Raw genomic sequence first — 20,548 nt, 5'->3', positions numbered from 1 at the left:
AGACACACCCGCTCCAAAGAGAAGCTCTGCCCTGACATACCTCTCACCCTGTGCTGTGGCGCGAGGCGCCTCGTGCCCCTCGGCGGAAGGCAGCTGTTGCTTCTCACTCGTTGTGTCCCCGCGCGGACACCGTCATTGTTGTGCTTCTTTGTGTCCCTGCTCGGACCCCGTCCCACCGGTGCTGGCTCAGAGGTGTGGCCCTTCCCTGCGCTCCGTGCTGTCGGGGCCTGTGCTGCGCTCCGTGCTGTCGGGGCCTGTGCTGCGCTCCGTGCTGTGAATCTCTCTTGCAACGACTTCTGGAGTTGGATTGCCCTAACAGCGGCGTCTGTCCTCGGCGCACGCGCAGTTAATGCAAGGCCGCTTTAATCCACGCTATGGAAAGCAGTGTCTATCTCCAGCGCATGCGCAGTTAATCCATGGCCTCTTTGCAGTGTCTGTCCCCAGCGCATGCGCAGTTGTCAACGAACAGCCTTGTCTCCCCGCGCTCATAGTTCAGGCCGGGCGTTACACAAAGACCTTACAAAGCTCAACACGACCCACAGTAGGGAGCCCAGGACCCACAGCAGGGAGCCCAGGACCCACAGCAGGGAGCCCAGGTGAGGCCCGACCCCAGGAGGGACCAGAGCACCACATTGAACCCCAGGTGAGGCCCGACCCCAGGAGGGACCAGAGCACCACATTGAACCCCAGGTGAGGCCATAAGGTACAAAGAGTGTCTGCTGCTGGAGGGTCTCGAGCCTGCTCTCCGGGGTTCATCTGTTGTTGTTGTTGCATCGATCGATGATTATTTTGTATCAATGTTCATTGGCCCTCAGTGGTGGAGTTGGGTTGCTCTTTTCAAGGCCTCAGCAAACGGTGACATTTGTTTCACCTGAAAAGTCTGTGATGAGAAGATCGACTTGAATCCCGTTTGTGGCTTTCACCAGAGTGAAGGGGGGCAGCCCTGTGAATCGAAAGTGAAAGAACACACTCCCAGACAGCACCGACTGCGCCTCATTGCACCTGGGAGAGTGAAGGGGGGCCGCCCCGCCAATCGAAAGTGAAAGAACACACTCCCAGGCAGCACCGACTGCGCCTCATTGCACCTGGGCCTGCACAGCTTCATCTGATGAGGATAAAACTCCCCCAAATATGTCTCCACCTCACTAGGGCCTCAGTAACCAGGCAGCGGTCAGCCAATGCCCATCAGGTAAACAAGCATTGGCATCGCCAGTAGGTCTCGCCTCTGGGACCTTATAAGAGTTTAGTTATCCAGCACAATATCCTTGGTGCAACAACATCAACTGTTGCACGGCTAAACACTTATAAGGTCCCAAAGGCGAGACCTATTGGCTATGCCGATGCTTGTTTTCATTGGTTCCTGTTTGTGGCTTTTAGAGATGCAAGCTTCTGTTCCGTCCTCGTGTCTAACTACTTCTGCCTTTTGTTGATCTAGATCACGGGTACTCACAAACATTTTCTCGGGGGCCACAAAGTTTGGTCTATGGTGTGACCGAGGGCCGCCCTGATGCCAGCGGGGGGTGTAAAGTCGGGGTAGGGAAACAAAGCATGTATATCTAGTGGCTGCCTTTAAGAATGAAGGTGTTCCTAAAGATAAAGGCCTTGTTACTTCATTTTCCTAACTGCAAATAACCTTTAAAATAAGTGTTTGCTGTATATGTACGGTTCTTGTTCATGTTAGTTCTGACTCGAGTAAACAGCAGGCCAGTGCTGCTGCTGCCCAGGGGTCTGCAAGTAAAGACCTGAAGGGCTTTATGCGGCCCCTGGGCCGTACTTTGGGTATCACTGATCTAGATCCTCCCGGCGACCACCCCAGCTACATGTGTATTTCCATGTTCTTCAAAAAGGGGTCGCAGTTGAGCAGACAGGCTTGTCAAGTCTTCAAGGAAGTGTGAGTGTGACGAGGCTGGTGTATTTATTCACCACTTAACTAATCAGTCTCCTGTCCCTCCGTCCTTACGAAAGCCACAATTTGTGACACATTTGCTATTTTAAGGATTGTAATAACATCACTTTTGTATATTTAAGTCCATACAGATACTGAAAACAGCAAACCGCAAGTACAAACATGAAAAGCACAGGGGGCACGAGCCCTAAACAAAACAAAAAATAGGTTTTAGAGGGGCAGGGTTTGCAAATTAGAATAGGCAGTGTGCAGTAATGTCACAGAGAGGGACATAGCAAATCTATTATGCCTCTCTGTAATGGTAATGAACCGTGATTCACGTAATATAAGCACACACATGAGCAGCGTATACCCTCATGTACATGAATAAAGAAAGCTTAAATGTATTTTGGTACAACAATGTGGGGGAGTTTTAATGAAACGTGGGGGAACATGTTAACATTAACTTTTACGTGTGGGGTCAGACAGTGGATAATTTGTCCCCAGCTTATTGCACAAAATAGCAATCAACCCCCAGACGCTTGTATGAGCTCATGAAGCAAGCAACTTTTATCTATTAAGTCATGCAACTGCATGTATCCTGAGCCAAAAATCCGCTGTAGGCACATTGTAGCCTTTTTATCACTTAAAATAATTTGTCACTTTTTGTTAACTAACCAATATTTTTGAGTTACGAACTAGTAATACGTGAGTAAGGTGGGGAAGTTGTGCTCCCGTCCTGAAGAAGGAGCGCAAGCTCCGAAACATGTCGACGCACACATGAGGTACTGTTCATAATCACGACAGACTTTACCTCGCACTTCACTTCTTTTAACAGTGCCAGCCCGAGGTCTTGAATAAAAAAAAATTTCACCTACGAGCCAGGTACTTTTTAACTCTTCACTACCTACCACCACTCACATTATCATCCCTATCACTTGCACCACACACACCACACATAGTCATTTACCAGTGCTCCCGCGTAGTCGTAGGTCGCAGCACGCCGCATTCCGTTAGAGGGGTGCGAAGACCCCGATGATGAAGCATGACACCAAGGGGCCTTTTGGTGTGTGAGGGGTATTTTACCAAACACTGAGTGCTCCCATACCCTATATGGGCCGCACTTCTCTCCTGGTAGGATTCCTTTTGTTTATGCACAGAATGAATATAGTCCTCTCTGAATCTGACTTGCATATCTATGTACTTTTTTTTACTGCATTGCACAGATATTCTATGCAGTAGTCTATTATTAATTTCCTTTTGCATGATAGCTGTGCATTACAGTTAGCTTATAGATGCCACTTCTTCAGCTATTCACTAATGGTGAGCATTTTTATTTTGGTGCCTGTAAATATTCTCTATCTCAGTACGAACCTGATAGTTGGCAGCCCACTAGCGATTCATTTGATGTTTACTAAAAACCAGGCAGTTGGGGTATACCTACTACTTGCTACCAAATGGGTGTTTGGACACACAACAAACTGGAACAAGCATTTGCAATGCAATTGGTCTCACATTTACGCAAGTTTGAGCTATTGGCATTGTAAATGACAATGCCTTTTATTTATGTTTTGGGTTTCAAAACATATATAAAATGTTTTGTCATTTACAATCCTAATAGCTTAAACTCGTGTAAATGCGCTACCTGTTGCATTGCAAATGCTTGTTATCTTCAGTCTCATGGTCTTTTTAGTAACATTAGAAAACTTAAATTTGAAGCTTTTGTGTGGGCCCTTATGGCCTAGGGTGCTGTACACACAACCATACATTTCTAATTCGTTGTCAACAAAGTTTGAATTTGAATGATTCTGCCCAGGTTTAACCAACAGCTGTCAGTTACTGAAACATTTTGCATAGTGTATTTTCCTGTCAACAAATAAACATTTGTGTGGCATAAATGCCTCAGTGGCCGCTTTCTTCCTTGAAGTACTATTGTCCTTATAGTAAAGTCCCCAATTTAATTAATTCAAATGGCATTAGATTTATGGAATTCCCCCTTCCCACCCCACAACAGAAGCAATCCTATGGATTACCCAGATACCTGTGTGTGTGGTTTGATTGCCACAGTTGTCCTTGAGGTTCTGGTGTGCATTACTAGGTCAATGGTGAAGATGGACATATACTGTTTGGAGAAGTTATGTCCAGTGGTCCTTTTGGCAGCGGCTATAACCCACTCGCGCCTCTTTGTCCCATGCTCCACTGGCATCCCACAGATTTTTCATGGAAGATTAAATCTGCCCCTGTAAGTGTATCCCGCCCCAGGGAAGCCCGTGGGATCTATTCAAAGCCAATGGCCTGTTACATTAAACCACGCGAGCTACCGGGGCAGAACCCACAGATGGCCGCCGCGTTGCGCGCATCTGCGGCGCGGCGGCCGTGCTCTCAGGGCTCCTACGCGCTTGGTTTCTTGGCCGCCAGGTGTAATATTACTGTAGCACCAAGGCCGCAGGCCACGGTTCTCATTCAGTCCATTTTTATTCGTAAATGTATTGTTTGGGTGAGGGGTTAAGTTTCTCTTAATTTCCAACACGAAGAGGACTTTTCTGCAGATGCGCCACTGAAAAATCTGTTAATGTTATTCATTGCATAGGAAATTAAGGTGGTGGACATGGTGGTGGTGGATGCGGTGGTGGTGGACTTGGTGGTGGTGGTGGACGTGGTGGTGGTGGTGGTGGACATGGTGGTGGTGGTAGACTTGGTGGTGGTGGACGTGGTGGTGGATATGCTGGTGGTGGGGGTGGTGGTGGACATGGTGGTGGTAGACGTGGTCGTGGTGGACGTGGTGGTAATTGACGAGGTGGTGATGGACGCGGTGGTGTTGGACACAGTGGTGGTGGACGCGGTGGTGGTAGATGTGGTTGTGGACGTGATGGTGGACGTGGTGGTGGACATGGTGGTGGATGTGTTGGTGGTGGACGTGGTGGTGGTAGACTTGGTGGTGGCCTCGTTGTGAACGTGGTGGTGGTGGTGGACATGGTGGTGGTGGTGGTGGTGGAGGTGGTGGTGGAGGTGGTGGTTGTGGACGTGGTGGTGGTGGTGGTGGATGAGGTGGTGGTAGTTGTGGACGTGGTGGTGGATGTGTTGTTTGTTTGCGTGGTGGTGGATGTGGTGGTGGTGGATGTTATGGTGGTGGACATTGTGGTGGACTTGGTGGTGGATGTGGTGGACATGGTGGTGGTGGCAGATGTGGTGGTGGTGGAGTGGTGGTGGTGGTGGACGTAGTGATGGTGGACGTGGTGGTGGTGGTGGACATGGTGGTGGTGGACGTGGTAGTGGTGGACGTGGTGGTGGACGTGATGGTGGTGGACGTGGTGGTGGTGGATGTGGTAGTAGTGGACGTTGTGGTGGTGGATGTGGTAGTGGTGGACGTGCTGGTGGTAGTGGAGGTGGTGGTAGTGATGGTGGTGGACGTGGTGGTGGATGTGGTGGTGGTAGTGGTGGTGGACGTGGTGGTGGTGGGTGTGGTGCTGGTGGACTTGGTGGTGGTGGAAGTGGGTGTCGTGCTGGTGGTGGTGGACATGGTGGTGGTGAACGTGGTGGTGTTATGTTATGTTATGTTATTTTATCTTTTGTATAGCGCACGGCTACTCAAAAAGAGTGTCCCGGCGCTTTTAGTAAGGAGGGCTGCATCATAATAACATAACACAGTTAAAAAGGAAAAAGGACAGAAGGCCGAGCAGGCACACAAAAAGCGGGCTACTGGGTAAACAGCCAGGTTTTAAGGCCTTTTCTAAAGGCAAGTAGGCTGGTGGCTCCCCGCAGAGTGAACGGCAGAGAGTTCCACAACTGTGGCGCTAGTAGTCCAAAAGAGCGGCCTCCCAGGCGAGCTCTCTTCACTCGCGGGACAGCCGCCAGGAGCAGGGATTCCGACCTCAAAGAGCGAGTCGGATGATAAAAGGCCAGTCTCTTTTGGAGATACTTTGCTCCCACCGCATGGAGGGCCTTATAGGCCAGAGTCAAAGCCTTAACCGCATGCGCGCTAGCGGAATTCTGCTCCTGTGCTGAGTTTTTTAAAACCTGAAGGACTGGACTTTTAACAGTACCAGCGGTGCCAGGGAACAACACCTATAACCTTCATGGGATACCTGTTTCGGCGCACAAACTACAGAGACACGGGACACTTCCTTCGGCGTCAAAGATCAGCTTTTATTACTGCAGGGAAACAAGAGTCATAAGAAGTACATGGACATGTAGGTTCTGCGAGTCTGCTTCAAATTGTGTTTGTAGGTCGCTCTCTTTTATACAGAATGTTGCCATTGCATAACATGTGGACAAAAGATTACAATCCGGTTCCCACAGTAAACTTCAAAGAGGTCGCTTTCATGTGTTCAGAATCCCGGAACATAATTACAATAGCAATGCCGGTTCCCAACTGTAAAAGTACATCTTCCCACCATTAGGCATACCTATTTAGAGTTGTAAATGACAAAGAAGAAGAGACAAGAGCAGCTGCAAGGAAGTCAGACACGTGTAGAGAAAAGAGTGTGGGGGTAATATCGGAAGCATGATCGTAGGATCAAAGAGTTGGATCCATCGCCTGCAAGGCTGTCACAATAAGCCGGCACGACCAGATTACCCTCAAGCTGAGCCATTTGCCTTTGCTGTGTCATTCCTCCGGCCATAAAGACGCATGAAAGGAATATGCGTCTTCCGCAAGGCTTGGGAACTAGAGGGTCAGGGGGCGAACAGTTATCTGCTCGCTGACTACGTGAGGGCAAGAAACAAAATGGATGCCGTATCTAAAATGGAACCCGAGGGTTCAGATGAAGAACGCGTAATATTAGACGAACCCTGGCAGGTAGTGTAGCGAAAACACACACACTTGCCGAACTCGCCATTTACGGTTCGTAGATACCAAACTCGTCCATATTCGGCAATGCCCAGAACATCGTAATAATTTTTACGGAACCTCAGACGGTCCTTTTGCCCTCATGTAGGCAAGCACTAGTCGGAATCATAATCGATTTCGATACTCATCAGATCATCCAGATGTTGTTGATACATTATTCTATCCTTCAATGCCTCTTTGGTGACAACGGGCTGTCTTATACACGTCGTAGCACAAAGGCCACATAAGGCAGGACCACATTGCACACAAAGACAACATGAGAACAGAAATGTCACAACAACCCCTATGATCATCAGAATCTTCCAACCCCAAGTTGATATCAGACCCCAAAACCATCCCAGAAGCGTCCAATTTCCTTCGTCCACGTGTATGGACTCCGAAATTTTGTGCAACTTAGAGATGGCTTGATAAACCGTTGGAGCGTTATCAGGTATGAATACGCAGCAGCTCGAATGGATGACTTTACAAACCCCACCTCTATCTGCTAGAACGATATCTAGAACCATACGGTTCTGCAACGTCATTAGTCTATCCGCCTGGAGTTCGGCTGTCAAATTACCAAGGGCATTTGCAGTTATGTTGGCAGTTGATTCTACTACACGAGTTAACTGCCTCAAGTTCCTGCTATTAACCATCGGTCCCCAGAACGGTAGGAAACCCTTAAAGAAGTCTCCCGCTTCTTGTCCGGAAGTATCTTCTTTGCTAACCACACCTCTCACAATTCTATTTCTGTGGTAATCAGAGGCCACAGTGAAAGTCGGAGGCAAAAGATTCGCAATATAGCAGGTACCCGAGAAGTCATGAGGTAACCACGTATAGGCTCGATCATAGCATACAAAGTAAGTACCCTTGGCAGGCAGGAAGACAGGGGAGGAGAGCGTCGGTAAGACATACGTCTCGGTACAAGCACTCTCCCCAAACTGAGCTCTCGGATTTCGACCAAGACCTTTCAAGCAGAAATTACCAAGGTGAGGTACAATCCATATCGGTGGTGAGCTTTTAAGCTGCCTCTCACCCACTGATAAGCTGTACTCAGCCTCACTTAGTTCCTTATATGCTCGCACCTCTTCCTCTGGGATGAGCGATGCGTCAAAAATATCTCTATCTAAGTCTGCAATAGCTCTCGCCAGAGTCTTGTGGTACGGACCAGGACCAGAGTTTGCTGAGCGTGGTTCTCGATGGGGGTAGGAATCTAGTGCGCTACGGAACATAGTTTGTAATGCTCGAGCTGACCCTTGTGCACTATAAGGCAGAACTAAGTACGGAATACCCTTATCCATGGTATGTGGCATTAACCCACACACCCAACAGTTGGTAGTGTTTACCACTAACTGATGCTGATGCAAGAGTTGAATAAAAGAGTTGTTTCTGAATTCCGCACGTCTGACTTGTTCGTGTTGAGGCAGAAGATAAAAGGAATGTGGAGAGACAGTAGAAACGAAATATAGATCACGAGATGGGAGAGTAGATGTAGCAGAAGACAATAAGAATTGGGACCCATAATATACTCCCCCCACCAGCAACATAGATATAGTCAGGAACAGTATGACCACCTGTAAGAAAAACCATTTCGTATGAAATATTTTATGCAATGCAGATCTTTGCGCCAAAATTTCCTCTCTTTTCGACAGCTCAGACAATGATGATTCCATCCCCTAACGACCGTCCGCGACGTTCTTGACGCACTTCGTTCTGAGTAGTGGTTATCAATTCCCAGGAGTTCCCAGAAATTGATAATAGAAACCGACCTTGTGTCGATAGCTGCTAAACAGAAGGAAGTACCCGCACGGCCTTACGGTCAACCTGGATGGTAGGTTCTAGCTAAATAATGTTCTTGGCTGTACGAAAAAAGAAAAAGATACACAATATATAATGTCCACTGTTTTCAGAGCAATGTAGAACCTAGAAACAAAAAAAATCTTTTTATTTGTGGCTTGTTCGTGGACGAAGAAAATATCGGCTACTTCCAGGGTGAGTCTGATCTTCAAACAGTGGATTGGACGGCAAAGGAGTGTTCAATTGTTCAGGTGATTGTTCAACAGTCAAATTTTCCAAGGTTGACGTGGAGGAAATTGTTTGAGGGGAATCAACAACGGTGTCAGATACAAGCCGAGCTTCGCTGAATGGAACGAAACGTTGTGGAGTGTCGGTCTCAGATGAAGAAAGACCTCTTCTCATCCAGGTGTCCGACGGCAAAGGAAGCGGGACTCTTTTGGTGTGGGTAGCGTGTACCCAGTTCCGGCGTCCGTGTAGTCGAACCGCCGTCCTCGTAGCCAGCTGTACCTGAAACGGGCCCACAAATCTTGGTTCAAGGTTTCGTTTTCGTCCGTAGTTTCGGACGAGGATCCAGTCTCCTGGTTGGAGCCGATGACCAGGACCCTCTGTTTGTGACGGCAGAGCCTCAAAGACCTGTTGATGAATCAAACTTAATTTAGCAGTCAGATCATAGAGATAATCAATCAGCATAGGGTATTCGATTCTATCAAATTCTTTAGGTCTTGGGACTCCCCATACATTAGCAGGACGGCCGAACACAATCTCATATGGGCTGAGCCCTACTCGAGAGTGTACAGTTGCCCTGGTCGACAGGAGAGCCAGAGGCAAAGCGTCGGGCCATGATAAACCAGTTGTTGCCTGAATTTTAGCCAATTTCAGTTTTAGAGTGCCATTATATCCTTCCACCAAGCCTGCTGATTGTGGATGATTTGCACTATGAAATTTTTGTACTATCCCTAAACCGCGACACACACTCTTCATCACACTCCCAACAAACTCACTTCCGTTGTCCGACCATACGACCCGAGGCATTCCGTAGCGGGGAAAATACTCTTTGAGCAAAATTTTTGCCGTGGATAAAGCCGTATTATCCTTAAGGGGGTAGGCCTCAATCCACCTAGAGAATGCACACACCACAACCAACACATACTTCAAGTTATTACATCGGTCCATGTGGATAAAGTCCAACTGGATAACTTCGAAAGGGTATGTAGGACGGGCAAAATGGCCAGGTGGAGTGGGGGTGCCCTTACCAGGATTGTGCATCAAACACACCATACAATTCTTAACCACTCTCTCGGCACACTTAGTAATCCCATCATTCTTCCATACATGAGACAACAACTTGCATATGCCTTTAGTGTTGATGTGCGCCATACCATGAGCCATTGTAACAACAGCGAGCACATACGCATCCGGTAACATCCATCTCTGCTTCTCTGATAAATCAACCCAACATCCATTCTCATCCAATCTTCCCGTGCTCTCTCTCCATTTAGTCCTTTCCGTCTCAGTGGCTTCATTCTGTATTCCTTTCACACTTTCAAATGTGTCTTCACACATACCAGTCTCTGTTGGCCATCTCACTGAGCTCGTAACATACATTCTGTTCGTCAAATCTTTAGCCGTCTCTTTAGCCGTTTCATCCGCAAACGCATTTCCACGACCCACATCATCTGTTACTTTCTGATGTGCGCTACATTTGACTATGGCCACTTGTTTAGGCAATGTGAGTGCATCTAAAAGATCATTTACAAGCTGACCATGTTGAATCTTCGTGCCATGCGACGTAAGGAATCCTCTCTCTCTCCACAGTCGTCCAAAACTATGTGCCACGCCAAACGCATACTGGCTATCTGTAAACACATTCACCCGTGTATCTTTAGACAACACACACGCTCTCGTCAATGCGATTAACTCGGCAGCCTGAGCCGAATTCTGACTTAATCTTGCGCTTTCCACAATCGTTCTCAATGTTACTACAGCATACGCAGTCGTCACATCACCGTTCGGCAACTTAAAACAGGAACCATCCACATACAAAGTACCATTGGGATCTGTCAATGGAGTATCTTTTAGGTCAATACGACCCTTAGTTTCCTCCTCAGTTCTGAGATAGCAGTCTTGTACTGCTTCACCACTTGATTCTGTGTCGATCGGCAGCAATGTTGCTGGATTCAACACATTACATTGTTTTATCCGTATGTGACTGGCCAGCAACGTCAACTCATATCCAGACAATCTTGCGCTCGTCAGATGTTGAGTTTTCGTTCGATTCAATAGAGTGTCAACTGCATGCGGAACCATTACCGTAAGCCTATTATCCATGACTAGACCTGCTGACTGTCGAATGGACGCCGCAGCTGCCGCTGTAGACCTTAAACAACTCGGCAAGGCTCTTGCTACTGGGTCTAAAGTCGAAGAAAAATAGGCACATGGGCGTTGTTTGCCGCCAAAAGGTTGTGTCAGAACACTCAACGCACAACCATCCCTCTCGTGAACGTATAGTGTAAACGGCTTACTGTAGTCAGGAGTACCCAACACAGGAGCCGAACACAACGCATCACGCAATTCCGAAAAACTTTTCTGACACTCTTTAGACCAAGGCAATGGGGATGGAATATCTTTGCACGTAAGAGCTATCAATGGTTTCGCCAACAATGAAAAATTTGGAATCCATTGTCTACAATAGGACGTAATACCTAAAAAGGCGCGAACATCTCTCTGGGTTTTTGGCACAGTCATTCGGGTAATCGCTGCAATTCTCTCTGGGGTCAACCTTCTCCCTTCTCTTGACAATAAGTGACCTAAATAGGTAACTTCTTGACAACAATACTGTAGCTTTGAATGCGATACCTTGTGATGTAAGTCATGTAGATAATGCAATAATGATACTGTAGCCGTTTTGCAAATAGCTTCTGTATCAGCTGCCACTAAAAGATCGTCAACGTATTGTATCAAAGCCGCGCCCGTCGGTAAAACAAAGGCATCAAGCTGACCTTTAAGTGCTTGGCTGTAGATTGACGGACTCTCACAGTAGCCCTGTGGAGCGCGTTTTAGCCTAAAACTGCGACCACCTAATGAAAATCCGAATAGGTCTCTGCTTTCCTCTGCAATCGGAATGCTAAAGAAAGCATTCTTTAGATCGATCACCGTGAACCAGGAGGCAGATGCCGGAATCATTGTTAGTAAGGCTGTAATGTCAGGAACCACAGGAAATTGTGGAACCACTATTTTGTTCACCTCTCTTAAATCTATTACGAAACGATACACAGGAGGTTTAGTCGGGTCAGTTCGTTTCAGAATTGGCAATACAGGGCTATTACACACGTTTCCACGAGTTTCTTCAACAACACCTTTTCCAATGAGATCATGAACGATTGCTAACAGCGCTCGTTCGCCCTCAAGAGAAATACGATATTGAGGTAAACGTGGTAATCGCGCATTTGGTTTCAATTGAATCACATAGGGTGGAATGTCTAACAGGCCCACATCGTTGGGACCTGTGGCCCATAGGGACGCAGGGAGGGAACTCAATTCCGGTGGGAATTTATCGACCGACAAATACATGGGAGAGATCACTCTCCGTCCCAATGTAAGCTCCACTCCTTCGGGGGAACAATACAATGTTGCATATAGTCGTTTCAACAAATCCAGGCCCAAAAGATTCTCACCACAACCTGTAGATAGAATCAGTGGAGCCGTTAGCTCACGAGGTCCAATCATAAGAGGCAAAGGATTAGAGACTGGGTTACTAACAGGGGCGCCAGAGAATCCAACGGAAACGTTCGTTAAGCCAGACAAAGGTGCGCCAGGGAGTTTCGAATGCATGATGGAACTTTTTGTCGCACCAGTGTCTAACAGAAAAGGCTCAACTACACCCGATGTAGCCACTGCAACGTAAGGCCCACTCTGATCGACCGGAACTGACACTACTCCCTCTCTTTGTCGTTGGCTGTCCTAGTAATGGTCATTTACAACCGTCTCATGCTCTACGTAATAATCATCCACATTATACTGTGCAGATCGAACTGACCCCGCATTTCGCTGGTCAAAACAATTATTCGCATCCGATTGATTTTGATGGCGATCAATCTGATTTTGGGATGAACCACGACCTCTACCTCGTGATGCCTGTTGAGGACCACCACCACGGTTTCCTCGTGTCGACACACCATTCAGGCGGTCCCGTAAGGCAAGACAATCATATTTTAGGTGTCCCTCTTTCCTACAATATGCGCACTGATTATACCCAAGTGAAGATCTATAATCAAAGTTGTCAGAGCGCGGCTGCATCCTATCAGGCTGTGCTCGTGGTCGATACTGCTGTTGTGAATCATTTTGGTTTGATCGTGGAGGGTATGCTTGCTGCAACAAAACCTTCGTTTTGAGCTCCTTCGTTTTCTTTTCTACACGATCACTTTCTTCCTTTTCCCTATTCTCATAATACTGGGCCGTTGCTAGTATTTGCGCAGGGGTTGAAACTGCCCACGCACTCTCCGAATTCTTCAATTTGTTGCTTAGTTCAGGCAACAAATTCGATACGAACTTGTCAACAAATAACCGCTGGCCTCCCTCAGCGCCCATGTCCTGGCCGCTGTGGTCGACAAACGCTTCCTCAAACCTTGTAAAGAAATCCGAGACACTCTCGTCTTTCTTTTGCTTACAAGCTGATAACTTATCCCAGTTCACCTTCATCGCTGGCATGAGAGTTTTCATGAGCGTAATGATTTTCTGAGGCAAATCTAAGATTAGCTGGTCAGGCTTAGCCCCACCAACTTGTAGTCCATCAGCCGTTATCAATGCAGCCCAATCACCCCCTAATTCGACTGCGTGATCGGCTTGACGAATTTTAGCCCAAACTGGTTGCGGTACAACATTGCCGAACAACATGTCGATATCGGCAAGGTTCATAATAGAAGCTTCCACCAGTTGTGATAACTCCTTATAATAACCAGCCGGATTTTTACGCGGATCGGGTAAGGATTGCTTCACTTGCAAAACCTCCGATCGTTTCCATGGAAGATGTATCCACACTCTTCGAAAATGCGGTAAAACCACAGGGTTAGCAGCAGGGTCACCAGGCACCCAAAGTGGCGGAACCTCTCTCATAGGATACTGACCAGGAACCGCTTTCCAACTCTCAGTGGTATCATCAAATGACACCCGAGAATGTGCTGTGGATCTGAACGCTAATAAGCGTTCCACGGCACGTCGTACATCTTCTCCTATAATCATACCATTCGAAAAGTGACTTTGGAGTTCAATTATGTCGGGCGGTACATTATCTACATCATCGTTATACCATTCTTCCCTCAAAAAGTTACACATCTCCTCAAACACGAATCTCTGCGTAGGTTCATTAAACTGAGAAAACGTGTCAAAGACCACACGAGGAGTGTAGTTGGCAGGATGTCTTATCCACCTATGTGCCATGGTTACTAACGTCTCTTTCTCCCTCCCACTAGGGATCTGACTCCGTCTTTGAGGAGTTTCAGATAAATTAGACGAAAATAATGGACCAGAAAGAGGTGAATAAAGGGTAGCAACAGAGTTAGGAACACGCTTACGAACAGAAGGAGAAAGAAAAACAGGGGCAACAACACTGGAGGTGAAGGAAGGCATAGTAGGAACGGACAAGGTAGTCGGAGTAGCAGAAACAACAGTCTGCGAAGGTACAGGTACAGGGACAGTAGGAACAAGGACAGGTGGTGGAACAAACGTAGGGTTGACAACGGGCTGACCCGCAGCCGCTGGAGCAACAAGAGGAGCTACAGGAGCAGTAGCACCCTGTACATAAGGAGGTGGTGATTTCATTAAATATGATAACAAGGAATCCTCTTTCAAATCTTCTTCTTTCTTTTCTAGATTATTCGGTAAAACCGGGTAACATTTATCTATTTTCATGTGATGCAATCTAGTAGAGATTTCCATTTCCTTTTCTTCTTTGTCCTGTTTACATTCTCGTATAGTTTGCATTATCGGAACGAACCCTTGTTTTTGATCCTTTTTAAGTTGTTTGATTTCTTTCTGCTTGGCCTCTTTACACCATATCCGAAAGGAATCAAACATAGCTGGCCTAGCTTTCTTTAAAAATAATTTAGCCTCAAGATTATCTAAAATCGAAAGTTCAAAAGTTCCATGTGGTGGCCATCTAAGGTCACCGTCTTTCTTTGTATAGCGGACCCAGTAATCATTATATATTATAGGACCCACCCCATGTCGACTATAAAGATCATGTATCGGAGTTCCAACTGGAGGTATCGGACACGAGTCCTCCAACCGGGAATCCATTGCGCAACATTGGAAGATACGAAACAAACCACTATGGCTAGGCATCGTGCACACTAACCTAGTATCAAACTTCAAGGATTACCGAAGCAATAAAACCTCGTGTAAGTCAAAACCCTCGGTTTTTGGCAATTGCAACTGTCAAATAATACTAAGAACCAATACTAAGAACCACAAATGCAATGGAACCATGCAATACAACAAAGCCTTAAGGCTACCACAAAGCTCGGAGAGCTAACAACAAAGCCTGAGGAGGCTATAACAAAGCTCAGTGAGCTATTACAACAAAGCCTTAAAAGGCTACAACAAAGCTTTCGAGAAGCTAGAACAACCACTAAGGACTGGGAGCGACCCACAAATACTTAACTCAGAACTTCAATGGCGTCACCAGGAAGGCCCGTCTATCGTCTCGCTTGTACGTAAGGTCTGCGCCGGGCGTCGAAGACAGGTCGACAGTCAGGGCATCGGTCCGTCGCAGCCGTCAGGAGGCGGGAATCTTCGCAGGGAAAAACTTCGGGCCACTTATTTCGACAACAGGATCGATGAAGCGGGGTGCACCTTCCCTCGGAGATTTCACACGAAGTTCCTCACGATCATCAGGCTTTGGACCGGTACCGCTGATGTCGCCCCACATTGGGCGCCAACTGAAGGACTGGACTTTTAACAGTACCAGCGGTGCCAGGGAACAACACCTATAACCTTCATGGGATACCTGTTTCGGCGCACAAACTACAGAGACACGGGACACTTCCTTCGGCGTCAAAGATCAGCTTTTATTACTGCAGGGAAACAAGAGTCATAAGAAGTACATGGACATGTAGGTTCTGCGAGTCTGCTTCAAATTGTGTTTGTAGGTCGCTCTCTTTTATACAGAATGTTGCCATTGCATAACATGTGGACAAAAGATTACAATCCGGTTCCCACAGTAAACTTCAAAGAGGTCGCTTTCATGTGTTCAGAATCCCGGAACATAATTACAATAGCAATGCCGGTTCCCAACTGTAAAAGTACATCTTCCCACCATTAGGCATACCTATTTAGAGTTGTAAATGACAAAGAAGAAGAGACAAGAGCAGCTGCAAGGAAGTCAGACACGTGTAGAGAAAAGAGTGTGGGGGTAATATCGGAAGCATGATCGTAGGATCAAAGAGTTGGATCCATCGCCTGCAAGGCTGTCACAATAAGCCGGCACGACCAGATTACCCTTAAGCTGAGCCATTTGCCTTTGCTGTGTCATTCCTCCGGCCATAAAGACGCATGAAAGGAATATGCGTCTTCCGCAAGGCTTGGGAACTAGAGGGTCAGGGGGCGAACAGTTATCTGCTCGCTGACTACGTGAGGGCAAGAAACAAAATGGATGCCGTATCTAAAATGGAACCCGAGGGTTCAGATGAAGAACGCGTAATATTAGACGAACCCTGGCAGGTAGTGTAGCGAAAACACACACACTTGCCGAACTCGCCATTTACGGTTCGTAGATACCAAACTCGTCCATATTCGGCAATGCCCAGAACATCGTAATAATTTTTACGGAACCTCAAACCGCACTTTACATGACGAGCTGGGCTCGTCATGAGCGTGCGAGGAGGCTACCTCATGACGAGCCCAGCTCGTCATGAGCGTCGAAGGGGTTAAAGGCAATCCGTTTCCGGATTGGAAGCCAGTGCAAGGTCTTCAACAGACCCGCTGCACTGGCCCGTCTATTTAAACCAAAGATAGCTCTCGCGGCAGCGTTCTGCACCACTTGGAGCCGCTGCAGCAGATACTCTGGCAGGCCCAGGTAAAGAATGTTCGCGTAATCTAACCTGGACCCGATTAGAGCCTGCACCGTCAGCTTCCTGTGCTCCTCAGACAACAGGGGAAGGAACCTCCTGTGGTAAATAAATAATTAAATACCTGATCTATTTTTGACTAGATATACAATAACAGATAGCTCAATAAATAAGAGTCAAGATTCGAGGTAGCTGGAGTTTGCAGGTTTTAATACAGCATAAAGGACAGGAACAGGACAACCTGCACGGGAATAGGATGGCAGGGCCCGGCAGCTGCCGGGGCAGGATCTGGGATGAGCGCGCTAACTTTAATAACAGTGCACAACATATATATACTAAAACAATTGCATTAGAGTTCATACAGTAGGCGTAGCAGTGGGCGTAGTTAGTAACAGTCGCGAAAGATAAGACTGAAGTGGGTGTAACAAGAGGCGTGAACAGGGCGTATACATAGACATGTGATGCAAACGTAACAGAATATGTCATAAATGGGGCGGAAACATGGAGGGGGCTACCTAAGGAGCCGGGACCTCTAACCTAGTGGTGCGCGCAAGCTGGCAATGACGTGTTACTAGGAGGAACTGGGGGCTATGACTTCTGTGCTAGAAGAAGAGACTGAAGTCTGGAGAGTCAGAGCGACATGTACCTAAACACTATCTAGTATCTGATGTTTAGAGAACATATTGATAGAATCCAAAAGTTATCAGGGTAAAGGCTAACAGACTCTAAGACTGGTGCATGCATTATTCTACATGTAGTGCGTGTTGAGGAATATTAAATGTCCATTAATACAGTATTTCTCTTACATGGAGACATAAAAGCTAGACTGTGACGGAAACTATTGATGCGATTCAGTAGCTTAGGAATGCAGAGAAGGAGAGCTGGACTGATAACTAGAATCATAACATACTCTTGGCAGACTGGCAGGCAGGCAGGCAGAGCCAGGCCGAGCCGGGCACTGTGAGGCAGGAAGTAAGTGAAGGGTCAGGGATACAGGTGGGGGCTGTATCGCTCCTCGGAGAGGGTTCAGGAGACAGGAGCTGAATCTGAGTCCGGGCCCTTTTGAGGCCTAGAAACGGGGACTTTACAATGAATTAACGTGCACACTGAGAAGCGTGGCAACGTAACTTTACATAGGCCTGATACTCGTAGCTTTCACGAGAACTGGAAACTGGCATACTAGAGTTGGACACAACTGTAATTGCGTCTTTAATCGATCATAAGGGAATACATATGCATATTAATCATGCACATATAGCATAAGATGGGGAACACGTAGGGACACAGAACATGGCAAAATGTACTTTTCCACATTCCCTCCTTGTCACTACGTTTCCATCAGGAAACATCTATATTCATGATACCATCTATCATTTCATACAGTATCATTTGCTCGTCTCGAATTGTCTTGGAACGGGATCTAGGACGGGACTTGGGACTAGGAATACAAGATGTAGCACAAATGCCGCAAATCGCAGGGCCACATTGTATACAGAGGCAGCAACTGAATATGATCGCTACTGCAATACCTAGAAATGACAATACTTTCCATCCCCAGGCAGAAATTATACTCCAGAACCAACCGGACCATGTCCAGGTGCCTGGATTCTGGTGTAACTGATGGGCAATTTTATGAAGTCTGGTTATAGCTGAATAAACAGACGGCGCGTTATTAGGAATGAAAATGCAGCAACTAGATCCGATGACTCTACATGCTCCTCCTCTATCGGCCAGTATGACGTCAAGAACGAGACGATTTTGGAGCACGACAAATCTCATAGCAGATTGCTCTTCGGTTAAGTTACCTAGAGCAGAAGTAGTCTCATTCACTACTGCTTCAAGGGTTCTGGTTAATCTACGTATTAACTTACTATTCTGGATAGGTCCTATAAAGAAGAAGAAACCTCTATTGAAATCTGTATATTGTTCTAGGGCAGTTTCAGTTTGATCGACAATTGGGGACTCGATCTCCCTTCTATGTCTAATGTGTACTAGATGTGTGTTTCTATGATAATCAGATGGGGCTAGAAAAACTGGTGGCAGTAGGAAGGCAATGTCTGTCAGATCTTGTCTTGGCTTAGTCATAGTGTTAACTACTTCCACACAGTCATGTGTGGCAGGATTTGAAGTAACTGACGGTAACAGTGTAGCAGGATTCAGAACATTGCAGCGTCTGATTTCTATGTGTGGCTGGAACAGTGTCAGTTCATAACCTGTTAAACGTGCAATTGTCAAGTGCTGAGTCTGTGTTCGGTTTAAAAGAACTTCCACGGAGTGTGGAACTTGTACTGTCAGGGAATGTCCTAATACTATGGAATCACTTTGTCTGATAGCTAGTGCTGTGGCTGCAACTGACTTGAGGCACGCAGGCAGAGCCTGGGCTACTGGATCTAATGTACTCGAAAAATAAGCACAGGGCTTGTATTGTCCGGCTTGATCTTGTGTAAGAACAGATAATGCAGTACCATCACGTTCTGTGACGAAAAGTGTAAAAGGCTTACTGTAGTTCGGTGTAGCTAGAACAGGTGCTTGGCATAAGGCTTTCTTTAACTCATTAAAACTAAGTGTATGTTCAGATGTCCAAGGGAGAACAGTCGATACGGCTGCCTCCTGTGTCGTTAACTGTATCAGTGGCTTGGCTAGAAAGGCATACTGAGGAATCCATTGTCTGCAATAAGAAGTGAGGCCGATAAAAGCACGTACCTCCTTCTGGGTCTTGGGCTGAGGAAGACTCGCTATTAACTGGATACGGTCAGGTGTCAACTGCCTACCCCTTTTAAAAAACTCAGCACAGGAGCAGAATTCCGCTAGCGCGCATGCGGTTAAGGCTTTGACTCTGGCCTATAAGGCCCTCCATGCGGTGGGAGCAAAGTATCTCCAAAAGAGACTGGCCTTTTATCATCCGACTCGCTCTTTGAGGTCGGAATCCCTGCTCCTGGCGGCTGTCCCGCGAGTGAAGAGAGCTCGCCTGGGAGGCCGCTCTTTTGGACTACTAGCGCCACAGTTGTGGAACTCTCTGCCGTTCACTCTGCGGGGAGCCACCAGCCTACTTGCCTTTAGAAAAGGCCTTAAAACCTGGCTGTTTACCCAGTAGCCCGCTTTTTGTGTGCCCGCTCGGCCTTCTGTCCTTTTTCCTTTTTAACTGTGTTATGTTATTATGATGCAGCCCTCCTTACTAAAAGCGCCGGGACACTCTTTTTGAGTAGCCGTGCGCTATACAAAAGATAAAATAACATAACATAACATAACATAACACCACCACGTTCACCACCACCATGTCCACCACCACCAGCACGACACCCACTTCCACCACCACCAAGTCCACCAGCACCACACCCACCACCACCACGTCCACCACCACCACCACCACCACATCCACCACCACGTCCACCACCATCACTACCACCACCTCCACTACCACCAGCACGTCCACCACTACCACATCCACCACCACAACGTCCACTACTACCACATCCACCACCACCACGTCCACCACCATCACGTCCACCACCACGTCCACCACTACCACGTCCACCACCACCATGTCCACCACCACCACCACGTCCACCATCACTACATCCACCATCACCACCACTCCACCACCACCACATCTGCCACCACCACCATGTCCACCTCATCCACCACCAAGTCCACCACAATGTCCACCACCATAACATCCACCACCACCACATCCACCACCACGTCCACAACCACCACATCCACCACCACGTCCACAACTACCACCTCCTCATCCACCACCACCACCACCACCACCACGTCCACAACCACCACCTCCACCACCACCTCCACCTCCCACCGCATGGAGGGCCTTATAGGCCAGAGTCAAAGCCTTAACCGCATGCGCGCTAGCGGAATTCTGCTCCTGTGCTGAGTTTTTTAAAACCGCACTTTACATGACAAGCTGGGCTCGTCATGAGCGTGCGAGGAGGCTACCTCATGACGAGCCCAGCTCGT

At 47.4% G+C, this 20,548-nt stretch overlaps 1 long non-coding RNA gene across 4 annotated transcripts in view; it reads left to right on the top strand.

Annotated features, from left to right (window-relative positions):
* Nucleotides 1-490: 490 nt before the first annotated feature.
* The window catches only part of LOC144806044 (uncharacterized), a 401,169-nt gene continuing 381,111 nt past the window's right edge, over nucleotides 491-20,548 (top strand). For 2 of the 4 annotated variants that reach the window (XR_013605667.1, XR_013605665.1), the window contains exon 1: nucleotides 517-690. This is a non-coding gene — a long non-coding RNA (uncharacterized LOC144806044). Of the gene's footprint in view, nucleotides 691-20,548 lie in introns of all 4 variants that reach the window. The other 2 variants (XR_013605668.1, XR_013605666.1) reach the window with 2 other exon arrangements.

Source organism: Lissotriton helveticus, assembly GCF_964261635.1.
Source record: "Lissotriton helveticus chromosome 1_1 unlocalized genomic scaffold, aLisHel1.1 SUPER_1_unloc_40, whole genome shotgun sequence".
NCBI classification, from domain to species: Eukaryota; Metazoa; Chordata; class Amphibia; order Caudata; family Salamandridae; genus Lissotriton; species Lissotriton helveticus.
The sequence above is the reverse complement of the archived record's forward strand: the minus strand, read 5'-3'. Positions and strand labels throughout refer to the sequence as shown.